General features: G+C 42.5%; 2 long non-coding RNA genes across 2 annotated transcripts; one reads left to right on the plus strand and one right to left on the minus strand.

Annotated features, from left to right (window-relative positions):
• Positions 1 to 782: 782 nt before the first annotated feature.
• On the plus strand, positions 783 to 5,770 carry LOC123464689. The gene is made up of 2 exons (XR_006639743.1): positions 783 to 5,231; positions 5,362 to 5,770. It is a non-coding gene; the product is annotated as an uncharacterized LOC123464689 (long non-coding RNA).
• Positions 5,461 to 15,250, minus strand: LOC123464690. The gene is made up of 3 exons (XR_006639744.1): positions 13,288 to 15,250; positions 11,467 to 11,616; positions 5,461 to 5,597 (listed from the first exon to the last, which is right to left on the minus strand). It is a non-coding gene; the product is annotated as an uncharacterized LOC123464690 (long non-coding RNA).
• Positions 15,251 to 18,804: the final 3,554 nt, after the last annotated feature.

The raw sequence follows: 18,804 nt of genomic DNA on the forward strand, positions 1-18,804 counted from the left end.
GAAGCTAGTAGTTATGGTTATTATTTAAAAATCAGACATCACATTGAAAACTGGATTTCTAGCTTCTCTATAAAAATATCTAAGAGCACAACATCTTCTGGGGTAGAGGTCAAAAGTCATGTTTGATTGCATAATGCCTTTGATATAGACTCATTTTATCTTTAAAAATATGCAGATTTACCATTCACAACATGAATAGCCCCAAAATAAAATTTTAAATTATTAGTCCTAATATAGAAGCTGATCCACAAAGCAAACAAATCTGAATTAACATCTCATGGAAATATACATGTTTTTTTCCCTGTGATTTTTATCATCACAGCATGGATCCCAGTGTGAGAAATTTCAGTATAGTTTATTCATTAATTCTTAGTTTTCTGGTAAGCATTGGGGAAACATTAGTTGGCAAGACAGATGTGATGTCTGCTTTGATGGAGCTCAGGTTCCAGGGGGCTGTAGTGGTGTCCAGTACAGGATAGTAGGCAGAAAGGATATCACAGCACAGACTGTGACCTTAAGCAAGTAGTTCACTTTGACTTTCTGCTTCCTCGTCTGTAACGTGTAAAGGCTAGTTATGAAGCTGCTGTTGAGTGAGTGTGAGTCGCTCAGTTGTGTGCAACCCTTTTTCAACCCTGTGGACTGTAGCCAGGCCCCTCTGTCCATGGCATTCCCCAGGCAGGATTCCTCGAGTGGGTTGCCATTTTTCCCTCCAGGGAATCTTCCTGACACAGGGACTAAACCTAGGTTTCCTGTATTGCAGACAGATATTTTTTCCATCTGAGCCACCAGGGAAGTCCTTTCCAAAATTTTACTCACCTCACAGGACCACTTAGTTCACTATCCTTTTTGAGTTCCTAACACCCTCCCTTACTTAAGAAAGGACTCTTAGATGTTGTAGAAGTTATCAAGGTGCTGCTCACATTGCTCACAGTGTAATAAGAAGCCATGGGCACAGGAAGAGAGTAGAGTGACATGGGAAGTCACCTGCCTTTAACACTCAGGAACACTGTTCTGCTTCGCTGGATGGGAGAGGGAGGAGGAAAAGGGACAGGAATACAGGCGGGAGGCGAGGACAGGCCCAGACTTTGTTCTTTCATCCTGAACACTTTTGTATACATTTGATATCATCCTTAAAAAATGATGAATTGAAATTAGCTGGATTCAAACCTGTCATCTGCATCACAGCATGACTTTTGAGGTTCTCCTTAGCCTCTCTGTGCATCAGTGTCTTCATATGTAAAATGGCAATAATAGAACCTACTTCATGGACTTAAGAATCAAAACCATTTATATATCTCTGTCTGTTTAAAATCATTATAAAATTAAATTATATATAAACACACCTGCTTGTGTGTTTTATATAAATAAAATTTTAAGCACAGGTACATATTATGGCATCTTGATACAGCAAGTTTCACTCACTGACGACCATTATTAATATAAAAGGCAAAGTTTGTTCCAGTACCTACATTAGATTTTCATTCATGCCATTTTTTTTAATAACACAAAGTTTCTCCCTATTTTTCAAGAAAGGAACCAAAGCTCAGTGAAAAGCCAGGGCCATGTTGGCGCTGCTAGAAATGCCACCTACAGGGTTTGGTAGCCCTGTGATCAGTGTTCCCATTCTCAGCAGCCCCTCCAGACAAGCCCCCGGTCCTGATAGAGAAGAGCAGGTGACTTATGCTCAACATAAAAGTGCCCTTCTCAGCGCCAGGCAGGGCCACTTTAATTCCCCTGACTATATAACTGAGGTGTATTTTCCTATATTTGTTGACAGATCAATGGAAAAATGCTCTAAGACATGATCAATATTCACTGCAGCCTTCAAACTGATTTGCTTTCAGCCTTGCACACAGTTAATAAACATTCAGCAAAGTTCCACATGTCAAGATAAAAGATAATGAAGAAATGGCATTTTTCACCTAAAAAAATATACTCTATTGCATAACTTGTGAGATACAAAATCTCTGTGTAAGTTAAGGAGAGATTTTTTTCCTGTTATTGTTTTAAGAGTATATAAACACTTTTTCAATATATCTGAAACTTAATATTGATGAATTAATTTTCCCTGAGATGAAGTGATCACTGGCAAAGCAGATATTCTCATCCTGTATCCAGTTTGAAGGCAGACTTCTATTGGAGTGGAGTGAATTTTTTACCTGCTCCAAGAAACTAGGAGAAAGTATCACCCCTCCCAAAGCAGGAACATCTCCCCACTCCTCTGCTCCTGAGCAGGAATGTGGAGCCACTTGGGTCAGTGCTCTGCATCTCTGCTACAATTGGGCCCATTGCACAGAGTTTACCCTCTGCATCTCTGCAGGCTGAACTCTTGTCTGCAAATTCAGGACCAGACTTTCTGTAAGGATAGTGAGGGGACACAGAAGGAGAAAAGAGGTATATGTTTTATTTCTGGGCAATCTAGGAGATGTGGCATAAACACTGAATCATTGTCATTTAAAAATTTATAGGCACAGCTATAAAAATGCAGAATTTAATAGTTATAATGGTTTTAATATTCCTGGAGGATGTAGTCCCCATCCTTATCTAACAGGGGGGATGTCTGAACAGCCACCTGGAGGTAAACACAGATTTCCTCCAAACAACCTAGAGTCCTGCACACTGGGTGCTGGACACCTGAGCACTGAGGCTTCGACAAACAGGGCATAGGAAGGGAGAGGGAGATGAAAAAACAAAACTAAATCTGAACAGTGAAAGGAAAGTATCCAAGCAGGTTTTATTCCCCTGGATGTAACTGTGTCAGCTCTCTACTTCCAGTCTGATCCCTCATTCCACATCTCTGGGTCCAGGCTAGTGGGACTACAGACAAGACAGAGGAATTTTTTTTTTTTTTTTAACCTGCTCCTCAGTCAACTGAAAGCAGTTTGAGATAGGAATCATGTCTGGTTTAGGTTTCCATGTTGTAGACAACTCTGTAAGTTTCCAGAATGAATGCTGGAGCCTAGGGATTCCTGAACATGCACAACAGTTTAAGAGAAACTCGGTGATCCGCTGAGCAAGAGTCCTGCCAGCATGATTACTTGACTCAAGACCTAATTTTAGGGGGAACTTTGGTCCAGGGGATAGGACTCTGCTCCCAGTGCCGGGGGCCTGAGTTTGATCCTTGATCAGGGAACTAGATCTCACAAGCCGAAATTAAGACCCGGCACAGCCAAAAGCAAAAACAAAACAGAACAGCTCAGCAAACAGCTGTGCATTAAAAAAAACACGCTAATTTTAGAGAAACAGGTCATTTTGACTGTTGAGAAATTCTATGTCCATTAACAGGTATCATTTGAAGAAGATTGCTCTTGTGTTCAACTGACTTGGTCATTGCCATTTAGAAACGTGTATTTTTATTGGAAGATAATTGGAAAGCTACAGGTAAAAGGATGACACTAGAACCCTTCCCAACGCCGAACACAAAATAAACTCAAAATGGATTAACAACTTAAATGAAGTCCAGAATCCAAAAAACTCTTAGAGGAAAACATAGGCAGTAAACTCTTTGACATACATCACAGCATGATCCTCTTTGACCCACCTCCTAGAGTATTGGAAATAAAAACAAAAATAAACAAAGCAGACTTAATTCAACTAGAAGTCACAGCATTGTTCCTGGGTGACAGCACTGCCCTGAGAGCCCGTGTCAGGCCACCTCCCAGCTGCCTGCAGCCGCAGCGTTGCCACGCCTTAGAATGGTTTACGTCAGCAAAGAACAATGTTTTGACTTCTCACCATAATAGAGACTTACTTTGCATAAGGAAATCCAACCCTAGAGAAAACAAGCTATGAAATGACCACTTAAATCTTCTTCTGGGTTCACTTTACTGGCACAAATAATTGCACAGGAAACCAGACCAATGGGCTGACAGACACGGAGCAAACAGTTCTTTCCACAGAGATTCCTGAATCCTTAATAAGACAAACAACAGAAGACAGAGGAACACCACGCACACGAGTCTCTGGAATGAAGAGTGCCTGGCTAATATAGTAAGCATCTAAACTTGACATCCTAAAAAAAATGCTTAGTTGAGTTAAAACCACTATGTGACAAGAAGTGAAATGATAGTGATGGTGTTTCAAGAACCAAGGCCCTAATTAAGCTCACCTGTCCCTCATGAGGCTAAAGGGGTAAGGTTGCCGTCATCCAAGGATGGTCCAACTCCCCCCAACTCTCACCCACAACCCCTGCCTTGCGCTTATCTCTCTCTCTCTCTTTTTTCAACATTCCTCCTCTCTGCTACAGATGTCCACAATTTTTAGGTATTTCAGGATCTCCGTTCTCCTATTCTGTCTCAATCCCACAATGAGACAGCTGCACTATTTTTGGTAAACCCCTCGTGCACTGGTGCCTGGAAGCTGCCTCCATGAAGTAAGCTGGGCAATGTCAGTGCTCATCTCATCTGTTTTCCTTATCTCTGTGCTACCTGATGTTCAAGGTCCAAAAATAGTTTTCCAATTGGCAGATCAACTCTACCGTTATCAGTGAAAAAGAAGTCACATATTTTACTTTTATTGTGTTTTACAAAGCTGTCATTCCATGATAAATCAGGATAATAACCTTATCACTTAACTACACATTATTTGACATCTGCCTTAGATAAAATTTTCTACACGGCATGTTGACAGAGTCAACATGAATATAACTACTTCACAGAAATGACTTGGGTTGAGGAGGAAGCACTTTCCATTCAGGGGGATCCTTCTCTGACCCATGGGAATCTTGGAGACACATACAAGAAAGAAACCTCTGATTATTCCATCTAGAAATTGTAACTGGGGATTCTTGAGAAGCTAGAGATACCTGTACCATGCAAAAAAATTATGGAAGTAATAATAGACTATTTCCCTAAGCACGCTTATGTTTAGGACTCTCTTCTTAGGGTCGTGTCCCATTCTCCTGTATGTACCCCACAAACTATTATCAGGAGGAATAGGTCAGACCGCGCTGTGGTGCAATTTTCATGATCACCACCAGAGGGCGGGGCTTCCTTCAGATGGGGTTCCTCATTGTATTCAGGAGCTGGTTTCACTTGCCTGCTTTGTAGCCACAAGACAGAATATTGCTGCAGTACAGAAAGGGGCTCTCAGTTTCTGAGTGACGAGCTTCTGTAAAATCCAGATGAAGACTAGATTTGTTAGACTGATGTATTCCCGGGAACAAGGATCGTTTTCTTTTGCGAACATGCATTCTGCCACTCACTCAGTTCTTCTGGTCATCTTAATATTCAGTAAGTAACATTTTATTCTAAATGTTAATGATTTTTCACTTTCTTATAATTGTGGGTAAGTTTTATTTTTCTTCTCTGACTGAAAACTCCTCCTGTACATTTCTACGATAACAAAGTGATTCTCTTCCAGGAAGGACCAATGGTGACTCAGTGCACCAGACAGAAGGCCCAGTGACTGTCTCAGAGGGGGCTCTCATGACCCTGAACTGCACTTACCAGACTGCTAGTTCGGTTCCCTATCTTTTCTGGTACATCCAGCATCTCAACAAAGCTCCTCAACTCCTCCTGAAGGGCTTAACTGCAGACAAGAAGGTAGAGCATGAAGGTTTTCAGGCCACTCTTGTTAAGCGTGACAGCTCCTTCCACCTGCAGAAACAGGCAGTGCAAGCATCAGACTCGGCTGTGTACTACTGTGCTCTGAGTGACACAGTGAGAGAGGGCTGCGGGGGAGCTGAGCACAAACCCAGAGTGCAGATGGGGCTCTGGATGTGGACGGCCCTGGAAGGGGTGTTGTTTCTCTCTCCAGAGGTACTGTCAAAGCACTTCCAGCTCTGATACTCAAAGCCAAGGACCTTGGAATTCTTGGATTGTCCTACAGAGGAATCTGGGGCAGGACAGTGTAAAGAGGAACCTAAGCGCTTTTCTCCAAAAATGCCTGTTTTCAACCCATCGACATCCCCCCAGATGGCATAGAATCCCTTAAAGTGACATTAACTCTTCAATGACAATTCAGATTATATATGCTGAAATATTTCACAATGTGTTAAAGAAAATTCCAAGGCACATTGTTGATGGATGACTGTGTGACCTGGAAGCTAGTCTCTGGTTTTTAAAATTCAGGCCAAGATTGTGTATCCTGCTGAGTTTCACCTGCAGACGCTCCATCTTCGGGGAATGGAGCATTATTCTCTCATTCCTTGACTTTTCCATCCCTTCTGGTTGCTCCAGAAATGCTGCTGCCTAAATAAGTTCCAGAAGGAGAATTTCTGAGAAGATATTCCTTCTGTCAAAGGCCCTGTGGATCAGAGCAGCCCACTCTGTAAATATCGCAGGTGTTGTGTGGATTGTTTGTATTCAAACTGGGTACAGGATATTCTCTTTGCTAATAACCTCATCTCAGGGAATGAATGCCAAAGAATGATCAAATTACCATACAATTGCACTCATTTCACATGCAAGCAAGATTATGCTCAAAATACTTCAAGCTAGGCTTCAGCAGTACGTGAACCAAGAATTTCAGATGTAGAAGCTGGGTTTAGAAAAGGCAGAGGAACCACAGCAGATCCAATATCTGCTGGAAACAGAGAAAAGCAAGGCGATTTAAAAAATAATCTATTTCTGCTTCATTGACTACACTAAAGCCTTTCACTGTGTGGATCACAACCAACTGTGGAAAATTCTTAAAGAGATGGGGATACCCAAGAAACCTGTATGCAGGACAAGAAGCAACAGTTAGTACTGGATATGGAACAATGACTGGTTCAAAATTGGGAAAGGAGTACGTCAAGGCGATATATTGTTTCCCTGCTTATTTAACTTATACGTGGAGTACATCATGTGAAATGCAGGGCTGGATGACTCATAAGCTGGAATCAAGATTGCCAGGTGAAATGTCAACAACCTCAGATATGCGGATGATACCACTCTGATGGCAGAAAGTGAAAAGAAGCTAAAGAACCTCTTGATGCAGGTGAAAGAGGAGAGTGAAAAAGCTGGATTAAAGCTCAACATTAAAAAAATATAAGATTATGGCATCTGGTCCCATCACTTTATGGCAAATAGATGGGGAAAATGTGGAAACAGTGACAGATTTAATTTTCTTGGGCTTCAAAATCATGCAAATGGTGACCACAGCCATGAAATTAAAAGATGCTTGCTCCTTGGAAGAAAAGCTATGACCAACCTAGACAGCATATTAAAAAGCAGAGACATTACTTTACCCACAAAGGTCCATATAGTCAGAGCTATGGTTTTCCCAGTAATCATGTATGGATGTGAGAGTTGGACCATAAAGAAGGCTGAGTGCCAAAGAATTGATGCTTTCTGGCTGTGGTGTTGGAGAAGACTCTTGAGAGTCCCTTACTGCAAGGAGATCAAACCAGTCAGTCCTAAAGGAGATCAGTCCTGAATATTCATTGGAAGGACTGATGCTGAGGTTGAAGTTCCAATATTTTGGCCACCTGACGTGAAGAACCGATTCACTGGAGAAGACCCTGATGCTGGAAAAGATTGAGGGCAAGAGGATAAGGAGGTGACAGAGGATGATGGTTTGATGGCATCACTGACTCAATGGACATGAGTTTAGCAAACTCTGGGAGATAGTAAAGGACAGGGAAGGACACACAACTCCTGCAATATTTACAAAGTGAGCTGCTCCGATCCACAGGGCCCTTCAGAAGGAATATCTTGTCAGGAAGCTCTCCTCTTGGAACTTACTTAGGCAGAGCATTTCTGGAGCAACCAGAAGGGATGGAAAAGTCAAGGAAAGAGAGAATAAAGCTCCTGGCATGCAGCAGTTCATGGGGTCGTAAAGAGTCAGACATGACCTAGGGACCGAACAGCAACAAAAACAGGGAAAATTAATTCATCAATCAGTCGCATTTCAGACACAGGGAAAAAGTGTTTATGTACTCTTACAATAAACTATCTTGGCAGCAGAGTGAGCTTTTTCACCTGCTCAAGAAACTAGGAGAAAATATCACCCCCTCCCAAAGCAGGAACATCTCCACACTCCTCTGCTCATGAGCAGGATGTGGAGCCACTTGGGTCACTGCTCTGCATCCCTGATACAATCATGTCCATTGCACAGAGAGTCCCCTCTGCATCTCTGCAGGCTGAATTCCTGTCTGCAGCTTCGAGGAGCAGACTTTCTGGAAGGACAGTGGTGGGCACAGCAGGTGGGAAGAGATGTCTGTTTTACTGCTGGGCAGTCTGTGAGATGTGACCAGGATACGGAATCATTGTCATTTCACAATTTGTAGGCGTGCGTGAGTTGCTCAGTGGTATCTGACTCTTTGCAACACCGTGGACTGTAGCCCACCAGGCTCCTCAGTCCATGGAGTTTTCCAGGCAAGAATACTGGAGTGGGTTGCTATTCCCTTCTCCAGGAGATCTTTCTGACCCAGGGATTGAACCCTTGTCTCCTCAATTGGCAGGCAGATTCTTTATCACTTAGCATCTGGGAAGCCCAATTTATTGGCACAACTACTTAAATGCAGAGTTTAATAGTTATAGTAGTTTTATGGTCTTGGCAGATGTAGTCACCATCATCACTTAGGGTGAATCTGGACACCCACCTGAAGGTAAGCACTGCCTTCCTCCCTGACATCCTAGAGTCCTGCACACTAGGTGCTGGCCACCTCAGCAATGGGGGCTCAACAGCTTAATAAAGAGGCCACAGAAATGGAGAGGGAGATGAAGGAACAAAAATAAATCTTAACGGTGGGGAAATAAAGTATTCTAGCAGGTTTTATGGAGAAGGCAATGGCACCCCACTCCAGTACTCTTGCCTGGAAAATCCCATGGACGGAGGAGCTTGGTAGGCTGCAGTCCATGGGGTCACACAGAGTTGGACATGACTGAGCGACTTCACTCTCACTTTTCACTTTCATGCATTGGAGAAGGAAATGGCAACCCACTCCAGTGTTCTTGCCTGGAGAATCCCAGGGACGGGGGAGCCTGTTGGGCTGCCATCTATGGGGTCGAACAGAGTCGGACACGACTGAAGCGTCTTAGCAGTAGCAGCAGCAGCAGGTTTTATTCCCCGGGTGGTAACTGCATCAGCTTTCTACTTCCAGTCTGATCCCTCATTTCACATATTGTGGTCTAGGCTAGTGGGAGTACAGACAGGGCATAGGATATATATATATAGTTTTTTTTTTTTGTTTTTTTTTTTTTTTTGCTCACCTGCTCCTCAATCAACTGAAAGCAATTTAAGGTAGGAATCGTGTCTGACTTTTGTTTCCACATTGTAGACAACCCTGTAAATTTCCAGAATGAATGCTGGAGACTAGGGATTCCTGAAAATGCACAAGAGTTTAAGAGAACCTAGGTGATCTGCTAAGCCAGAGAGTTCTGCCAGCATGATAACTTCAACTCAAGATTCTAATTTTAGGGGGAGCATTGGTTCAGTCACTGGGGCTCTGCACTCACATTGAAGGGGCCCAGATTCAATCCCTGGTCAGGGAACTAGATCCCACAAGCCTAAACTAAGACCTGGCACAGACAAAAAACAAAACAAGTAAAAAGAACAGCTCAGCAAACAGATGTGCATTTAAATGATCCCAGTTTTGGTAAGAAGCAACAAAGCTCATTTTAACTGGTGAGAAAATCTCAGTAGGTGAAAAAGTCACATTTGAAGAAGACTATTCTTGAGTTCAACTGACTTAGTCACAGCCATTGTTACTGGATTGACAATGCTTCCCCGAGAGCCCGTGTAAGGCAACCTCACAGCTGTCTGCAGCCACACGTTCCCATGCCTTAAAATGGTTAATGTCAGCAAAGAACAATGGCAGCAATTCTCACCATAATATAGTCAGACTTTGCATATAATAAACCCTATCCTGGAGAAAAGAACAAGCTATGAAATGACCCCATTAAATCTGCTGGGTTCGCTTCACTGGCACAAATAATTGCACAAGAAACTAGACAAACAGGCTGACAGACACTGAGCCAACAGTTCTTTCCACTGAGATCCCTGAATCCCTAAGAAAACAAACAAACAAACAGAAGACAGATCGATGCCACACATGCCTCAGGAATGAAGAGTGCCCAGCTAACATGCTAACCACCTAAACCTGACATTCTAAAAAAATACTTAGTTGAATTAAAACAACTATGTGACAAGAGGTAAAAGGACATCTCAAGAACCAGGTTAAGTAAGGTCACCTAAGTAAGGTCACCTGTCCCTCATGAGGCTAAAGGTGTAAGGTTGCTGTCATCCAAGGATGGTCCAATTCCCCCCCCCACCCCACTCTCCCCTCCAAGCCCTGCCTTGTGCTTATCTCTCTCTCTCTCTTTTTTCAACATTCCTCCTCTCTGGTACAGACGTCCACAATTTTTAGGTATTTCAGGATCTCCGTTCTCCTATTCTGTCTTAGTCCCACAGTGAGACAGCTGCACTATTTTTGGTAAACCCCTCATGCACTGGTGCCTGGAAACTGCCTCCATGAAGTAAGCTGGGCAATGTTAGTGCTCATCTCATCTGTTTTCCTTATCTCTGTGCTACCTGATGTTCAAGGTCCAAAAATAGTTTTCCAATTGGAAGATCAACTCTACTGTTATCAGTGAAAAAGAAGTCACATATTTTATTTTTGTTATGTTTTACAAATATGTCATTCCATGATAATAACCTTATCACTTAACTGCACATTATTTGACACCTGCCTTACAAAAATTTTCTCCATGGCATGTTGACAGAGTCAACATGAATATAACTACTTCAGAGAAATGACTTGGGTTGAGGAGGAAGCACTTTCCATACAGAGGGATCCTTCTCTGACCCATGGAAATCGGAGACACATGCAAGGAAGAAACCTCTGACTATTCCATCTAGAAATTGTAACTGGGGATTCTTGAGAAGCTAGAGATACCTGTACCATGCAAAAAATTATGGAAGTAATAATAGACTATTTGCCTAAGCACGCTTATGTTTAGGACTCTCTTCTAAGGGTCCTGTCCCATTCTCCTGTATGTACCCCACAAGCTATTATCAGAAGGAATAGGTCAGACCGCACTGTGGTGCAATTTTCATGATCACCACCAGAGGGCGGGGCTTCCTTCAGATGCGGTTCCCCATTGTATTCAGGAGCTGGTTTCACTTGCCTGCTTTGTAGCCACAAGAAAGAGTATTGCTGAAGTACAGAAAGGGGCTCTCAGTTTCTGAGCGAGCAGCTTCTGTAACATTCAGATGGAGACTAAATTTATTAGATTTGTGTATTCCAGGGAACAAGGATCGTTTTCTTTTGCGAACATGCATTCTGCCACTCACTCAGTTCTTCTGGTCATCTTAATATTCAGTAAGTAACATTTTATCCTAAATGTTAATGATTTTTCATTTTCCTATGATTATAGGTAAGTTTTATTTTTCTTCTCTGGCTGAAAACTCTCCTCCTGTACATTTCTACGATAACAAAGTGATTGTCTTCCAGGAGGGACCAATGGTGACTCAGTGAACCAGAAAGAGGGCCCAGTGACTGTCTCAGAGGGGGCTCTCCTGACCCTGAACTGCACTTACCAGACCACGTATTCAGATCCCTATGTTTTCTGGTACGTCCAGCATCTCAACAAAGCTCCTCAACTCCTCCTGAAGGGCTCAATGAAAGACCAGAAGCCAAAGAGTGAAGGTTTTCAGGCCACTCTTGTTAGGACTGACAGCTCCTTCCACCTGTAGAAACGGGCAGTGCAAACATCAGACTCGGCTGTGTACTACTGTGCTGTGAGTGACACAGTGAGAGAGGGCTGAGGGGGAGCTGAGCACAAACCCCGAGTGCAGATGGGGCTCTGGCTGTGGGCAGCCCTGCAGGGGGGTTGCTGTTTCTGTCTTAGGTGTTTTATGCTAGCTGTGTTGTTGTTTATGTACTAAGTCATGTCCGACTCTTTTCCGACTCTATGACTGTAGGGCTCCTCTGTCCATGGGATTTCCCAGGCAAGATGACTGGAGTGGGTTGCCATTTCTTTCTCCTGGGAATTATCCCGACCCAGGAATGGTACCCGTGTCTCCTGTTTGACAGGCAGATTCTTTACCACTGAGCCACGTGGGAAGCCCCTGTTTTATGCCAGAGGCATCGTCAAAGTACTTCCAGCTCTGAAGCTCAGTGCCAAGAACGCTGCAATTCTTGGATTGGTCTACAGAGAGGAATCTGGGAGGGACAGTGAAGAGAGGAATCTAAAAGGCCTTCTCCAGAAATGCCTGTTTTTAGCCCAGTCACATTTCTCCAGATGGCATAGAATTCCTGGAAGTGACATTTAGTTCAGTTCAGTTCAGTTGCTCAGTCGTGTCCGACTCTTTGCGACCCCACGAATCACAGCAGGCCAGGCCTCCCTGTCCATCACCAACTCCCGGAGTTCACCCAGACTCAGGTCCATCGAGTCAGTGATGCCATCCAGCCATCTCATCTTCTGTCGTCCCTTTCTCCTCCTGACCCCAATCCCTTCCAGCATCAGAGTTTTTTCCAATGAGTCAACTCTTCGCATGAGGTGGCCAAAGTACTGGAGTTTCAGCTTTAGCATCATTCCTTTCAAAGAAATCCCAGGTCTGATCTCCTTCAGAATGGACTGGTTGGATCTCCTTGCAGTCCAAGGGACTCTCAAGAGTCTTCTCCAACACCACAGTTCAAAAGACATTAACTCTGTTCAGTGACAGTTCAGTTGATACATGCTGAAATATGTCACAACCTGTTGATGAAAACTCCCAGGGCACTTCGATCATGGATGAATGTATGACCTTGAAGTTACTGTCTGATTTTTATAATTCAGACCAGAATTTTGTGTCTTGCTGAGTTTCACCTGCAGACACTCCATCTTTAGTGACTGGGACCTTTACACTCTCTTCCCTTGACTTTTCCAACTCTTATGGTTGCTCAAGAAATGCTGCTGCTGAGAGTCCCATGAAGATGGTTTCCTGAGAAGATATTCCTTCTGTCAAGGCCCCTGTGGGTCAGAGCAGTCTAGTCAGTGAACATTTTGCGCATGAGGTGTCTTGCTTCTATGTTGGTGGCACAGCTCCACCCTCGTCTTGTCATCATGGCAGCTCTTTACAGAACGCTAGGTCATGATCGCGACTCTGGTCTTGAGGATCTGTGCAGTGAGAATTTCTGGACATAAACATGACCATGTAACCTGACATATTATCTTTATCACTGTATTGAGGCCTCTGATCCTTTTGAAATGTGTCAAATTCAGTGACCAAGCAAACACTCAGTCCGTTAGTGAAAAGAGGGACTTTTGTTGACCGGGATTCTAAATTCTTGACATATTCACAATGTTCCCACAGCAGAGGAGCAGAAAACAGAGAAATGTGTGGCTCTCACTGTAACTTGCAATGAATGAAACTCACCGAGAGAAATTCGTCCTGGCATTCTGGAGGTCTCTGAACCTCACCGTCCTTTATCCCTCTCGAATGATTCTGTGGGACTGACAGGTACAGATGAAGGTTTTGCAGAGCCGGAGCCTTCTGTGATTTCAGAGGCTCTCCTTAAGAAAAAGAAAATGAAATTGCCGAATCAAGTTTCTTGGGCCCAGGACACTGGGCCTTGAAATAAGGGGCCCTGAAATTAAGGGATCCTGAAATACATGCTGAATTTGCTTCATAAATTTTACCCTTCTCTTTAAGATCAAAGCATTATAACCATCTTATTTTGTCCTGATATTGGTAGGTTAGAACCCCCAGGACTCTTTCTGTCCCAGCACTTGATCTGTAATTAATACGAGTATTTTCAGCTCTATCACTTTTTAAATAACAGCTTTATAAAGATAATTCACATATCATCACCTTCACGCTTTTAACTGTACAATTGAGTGGTTTTTAGCATGTTCACAGAGCTGTGCAGTCATCAGTACTATCTGATTCCAGAACACCACCCCAGGAAGAAACTTTGTACCCATTAGCAGTCACTCCCGTTTCCCGTTACTCCCAGACACTGGCATCCACTCCTCTGTTCTCTGTCTCTATGGATTTGACGGTTCTGGGCGTTTCCTAGAGACAGAATCAGATCGCATATGACTGTTTGTACCGTCTTCTTTCAACTAGCGGAATCTCTCCATGGTGTGTCTCTATATCAGTTCTTCACTACTCCTTATGGTCACTTAACTCTCCATATCCATTCTTCACTTGAAGAATGATTGTTTTGGAAACATTTGGTTATTTCCACTTTTTAGCTCTTATAAATAATGCTGGTATGAGCATTCATGTGCAGGAGCTCTATTGCTCTAAATGGATCTACTTTTAGTTAGAGGTTTGACTTTTTGTGTTTTCATATTTGTTTCATTTCATTTTGCTTTATTTGGCACCAACATTTCCTTATGGATGTAAAATGAGTAAGTACAAGAGAAAATGCTCTTTAAAATTATGATTTACTGCTTACATGAGATATAATGATTCCAAGCTATCCCTGCATTCATTCGGGACAACTTTTTGAGCACCTACTCATATATGCCAGTCACATGAATAAGTGCTGAGAATATAGTATACATGACTGAGTCTCCTGCTTTAGGATTGTATTGCTTTAAGACACCACATGTGTCTTAAAATAATGTTTCTTTCACAAATCATTTTATTCACTCACTGAGCTCTGTTTGTCCCCAGTATGTGACATTGACAGGTTTATGGGCAATGGGCTAAGCTTTTAAATCCCTCTCCACCTCTCAGGTAGATACTAGGAAACTTCCAATTTACATATGACATAATTGAGGTGTAGAGATGTTTAGTAACTTAATCAAGGTTACATAACCAGTGAGGAGCAGAGCTTGGGTAGGATGTCAATCATTCTGATGCATGACTAATATTCATAAAAGCTAATGGATAGAACCACCATGAAATCTGTTTCTTTTTTGTTAAATACCATTGCCTTCTTAGAATTTTACACTTTTTGAAATTTTCATTTGATGAAAAATGTTAATGCAGTAAAGAAAACTGTGCCTTACTCAATGGGCAATCACAGGAGTCTGTATATGTTCCTGAACACTGAAGCCAAAAAATTGCAGTCATCATCTTTTATGTCTTTGAACATAACGTTGCTCAGATTCTCTGTGATTGAATAACCTGCTTATTCAGGGCTTATAGCTGAGCTTCAGTAGCCATATTAAAGAGGATATACATTACAGGTCTTTGCCATGGCAATGAGGACTATATTTTTCAAATAAGAAAAAAACCCCTTCGTGTGGCAATTATGTCTCCTCACTGGGACTGTAAGACAGCATTTTCTGTTCTGCTACACTGTATATCTTATTAAAGCCAATCCTTTTTTTAGACAATTAGTAAATATGGGTCTGGGCTTCCCCCGGGGCTCAGTGGTAAAGAATCCACCACCAATGCAGAAGATCTTCTTCAGGATGAGTTCAATCCCTGGGTCGAGCAGATCCCCTGGAGAAGGATATAGCAACCCACCCCAGTATTCTTGTCTTGGAAATCCCATGGACAGAGGAGCCTGGTGGGTTACAGTTCACGGGGTTGCAAAGAGTCGGGCTCAAGGTAGTGACTAAACAGCAACAAATACAGGCATGATGAGGAAGTTTCATTGATTTTTCTAATCACATTAGTAATTTGTGCCAAAACAGAAACTTTCAAAGGCAATTTTCTCTCAGTACAAAAGCCTAAAATCTAGTGTTTGCTTTAGTGGCTTCACGAATTTCTAGGGCTTTCAAGTGAAAGCTACCTGATAAAGCTGAGAGGGAGGGTAAAAAGAATGCTGGTCCATCTTCCTCTCTAGCATTAAGCAGATTGATCTATCAAGAATTCTCCAGGTCAGAATACTGGAGTGGGTAGTCATTCCCTTCTCCAGGGGACCTTCTCAACCCAGGGATCAAACCCAGGTCTTCTACATTGCAGGTGGATTCTTTACCAGCTGAGCCACCAGGGAAACCCTTTTGAAGAACAATAACATTTAAAATGTTGATGACTTTGGTCTTACATGTTCTCATGGACCTATGTCTAGAGCAGTGAGACACAACTCCCAATATTTAAGATGGCAAAGAGTTTTAAGACTATGATGCAGGGAACAGACGTCAATGGAGATTGAACTCTGCTGGCATTTCTATCAAGATTTCTATTGCTTTTGATAATGCTTTGGCTCTGGATTTGTGTATTTTTAGGGTTTTTCCCTATCCCAATTTCTACCACAATTAATGGGTGTGGTTGGAAAAGTTGAGGGTGATTTAGAAATATATGTATTGAGTTTTAACAGGAGTTCTTGTATTTAGGCACTGGCTAAAATTTTCTGAATTTACTTTTGTTTACACACATACACACATGTAAATCGTGATCACATACACATGTATTTCTCCCCTTGCTGCTATCTAACAGTGTCATACACTTGACAGATTTTGTGACACAGAGGCAAGATATGAAATCGTTCATAGACAATTTCACAGGTAACTTTTACCAGATTCCATAGGAGGCAGGAACAGAGATTGGAGCGAAAAATTCTGCCTTTCTGTTAGAGTCGAAACCCCATTGTAACTTTTGATTCTCTGATCCAAAGGAGAATGAACTGAACGTGATTCAGTTTTACCACTGCTTATTTCTAGTCTGATAGTGTTCTGATTTGACAAACTGATGTGCAGAAGTCTAGCATTTCCCTCCTATGAAGGAAGCGTGTGACACGACACAGACAAACTGCCCTCCAGCTGCTGACTCAGTTTCCTGCGTGGGGCAGAAGCATCACACAGCCCAGGAGCTCTGCCTGGACCTCTCGAGCACAGGGTGCAGAATTCAGATCTGGATCTGAAATGGAGCAGAGGCCGCGTCACTGTAAGGAGGAGCTGCCCATATGCTGGTCGCCAGCGCGCCGAGGGCAGGCGGAGCCTTGTCTGTCTTGGTGAGGGTGGCCACACACAGGACTCATGCCCCTCTCTCAGTGCCAAGGCTGTGGGGAGGGGCAGACCACTGTTACTTGATGCATCTTGAAAGGGAGGGGTAATGGGCAATGGAATCGGGGCATTAGGTCCCAAGCCACTTCATCCCCCATACCATCATGGTTGTAAGTAAAGGCTCTTTCCTGCAGGATCCAGCATGACCCAGAAGGTAACTCAAACCCAGTCTGCAATTTCTGTGGTGGAGAAGGAGGCCACAACCTTGGACTGTGTATATGAAGCTGGTAGTTATGGTTATTATTTAAAAACCAGACATCACATTGAAAACTGGATTTCTAGCTTCTCTATAAAAATATCTAAGAACACAACATCCTCTGGGGTAGAGGTCAAAAGTCGTGTTTGATTGCATAATGCCTTTGATATAGACTCATTTTATGTTTAAAATCTATGCAGATTTACGATTCACAACATGAATAGCCCCAAAATAAAATTTTAAATTATTAGTCCTAATATAGAAGCTGATCCACAAAGCAAACAAATCTGAATTAACATCTCATGGAAATAGACCTGTTTTTTTCCCTGTGATTTTTATCATCACAGCATGGATCCCAGTGTGAGAAATTTCAGTATAGTTTATTCATTAATTCTTAGTTTTCTGGTAAGCATTGGGGAAACATTAGTTGGCAAGACAGATGTGATGTCTGCTTTGATGGAGCTCTTGTTCCAGGGTCTGTAGTGGTATCCAGTACAGGAATGTAGGCATAAAGGACATTTGATATCATCCTTAATAAAATGAAGAATTGAAATTAGCTGGATTCAAACCCTGTCGTCTGCATCACAGCATGACTTTTGAGGTACTCCTTAGCCTCTTTTGGCATCAGTTTCTTCATATGTAAAATGGCAATAATAGAACCTACTTCATGGACTTAAGAATCAAAATCATCTATATATCTCTATCTGTTTAAAATCACTATAAAATTAAATTATATATAAACACACCTGCCTGTGTGTTTTATAGAAATAAAATTTTAAGCACAGGTACATATTATGGCATCTTGATACAGCAGGGATCACAATGATGACCATTATTAATATAAAAGGCAGAGTTTGTTTCAGTACCTACATCAGATTTTCATTCATGTCATTTCTTTTTATAACAACACAAAGTTTCTCCTTATTTTTCAAGAAAGGAACCAAAGCTCAGTGAACAGCCAGGGCCATGTTGGCGCTGTTAGGAATGCTGCCTACAGGGGTTGGTAGCCCTGCGGTCAGTGTTCCCATTCTCAGCAGCCCCTCCAGACAAGTCCCTGGCCCTGACAGAGAAGAGCAGGTGACTTATGCTCAACATAAAAGTGCCCTTCTCAGCGCCAGGCAGGGCCACCTTAGTTCCCCTGACTATATAACTGAAGGTGTATTTTATCATATTTGTTGACAGATCAATGGGAAAATGCTCTAAGACATGATCAATATTCACTGCAGCCTTCAAACTGATTTGGTTTCAGCTTTCACACAGTTAAACATTCAGCAAAGTTCCACATGTCAAGATAAAAGATAATGAAGAAATGGCATTTTTCACCTAAAAAAAAAATACTGCTATTGCATAACTTGTGAGATACAAAATCTCTGTGTAAGTTAAGGAGATATTTTTTCCTGTTATTGTTTTAAGAGTATATAAACACTTTTTCAATATATCTGAAACTTGACTGATTGATGAATTAATTTTCCCTGAGATGATGTGATCACTGGCAAAGCGGATATTCTCATCCTGTGCCCAGTTTGAAGGCAGACTGCCATTGGAGTGGACTGAGTTTTTCACGTGCTCCAAGAAACTAGGAGAAAGTATCACCCCCTCCCAAAGCAGGAACATCTCCCCACTCCTCTGCTCGTGAGCAGGAATGTGGAGCCACTTGGGTCAGTGCTCTGCATCTCCGCTACAATTGGGCCCATTGCACAGAGTTTACCCTCTGCATCTCTGCAGGCTGAACTCTTGTCTGCAAATTCAGGACCAGACTTTCTGTAAGGACAGTGGGGAGACACAGAAGGA

Source organism: Bubalus bubalis, chromosome 11 (assembly GCF_019923935.1).
Source record: "Bubalus bubalis isolate 160015118507 breed Murrah chromosome 11, NDDB_SH_1, whole genome shotgun sequence".
Lineage (NCBI taxonomy): Eukaryota > Metazoa > Chordata > Mammalia > Artiodactyla > Bovidae > Bubalus > Bubalus bubalis.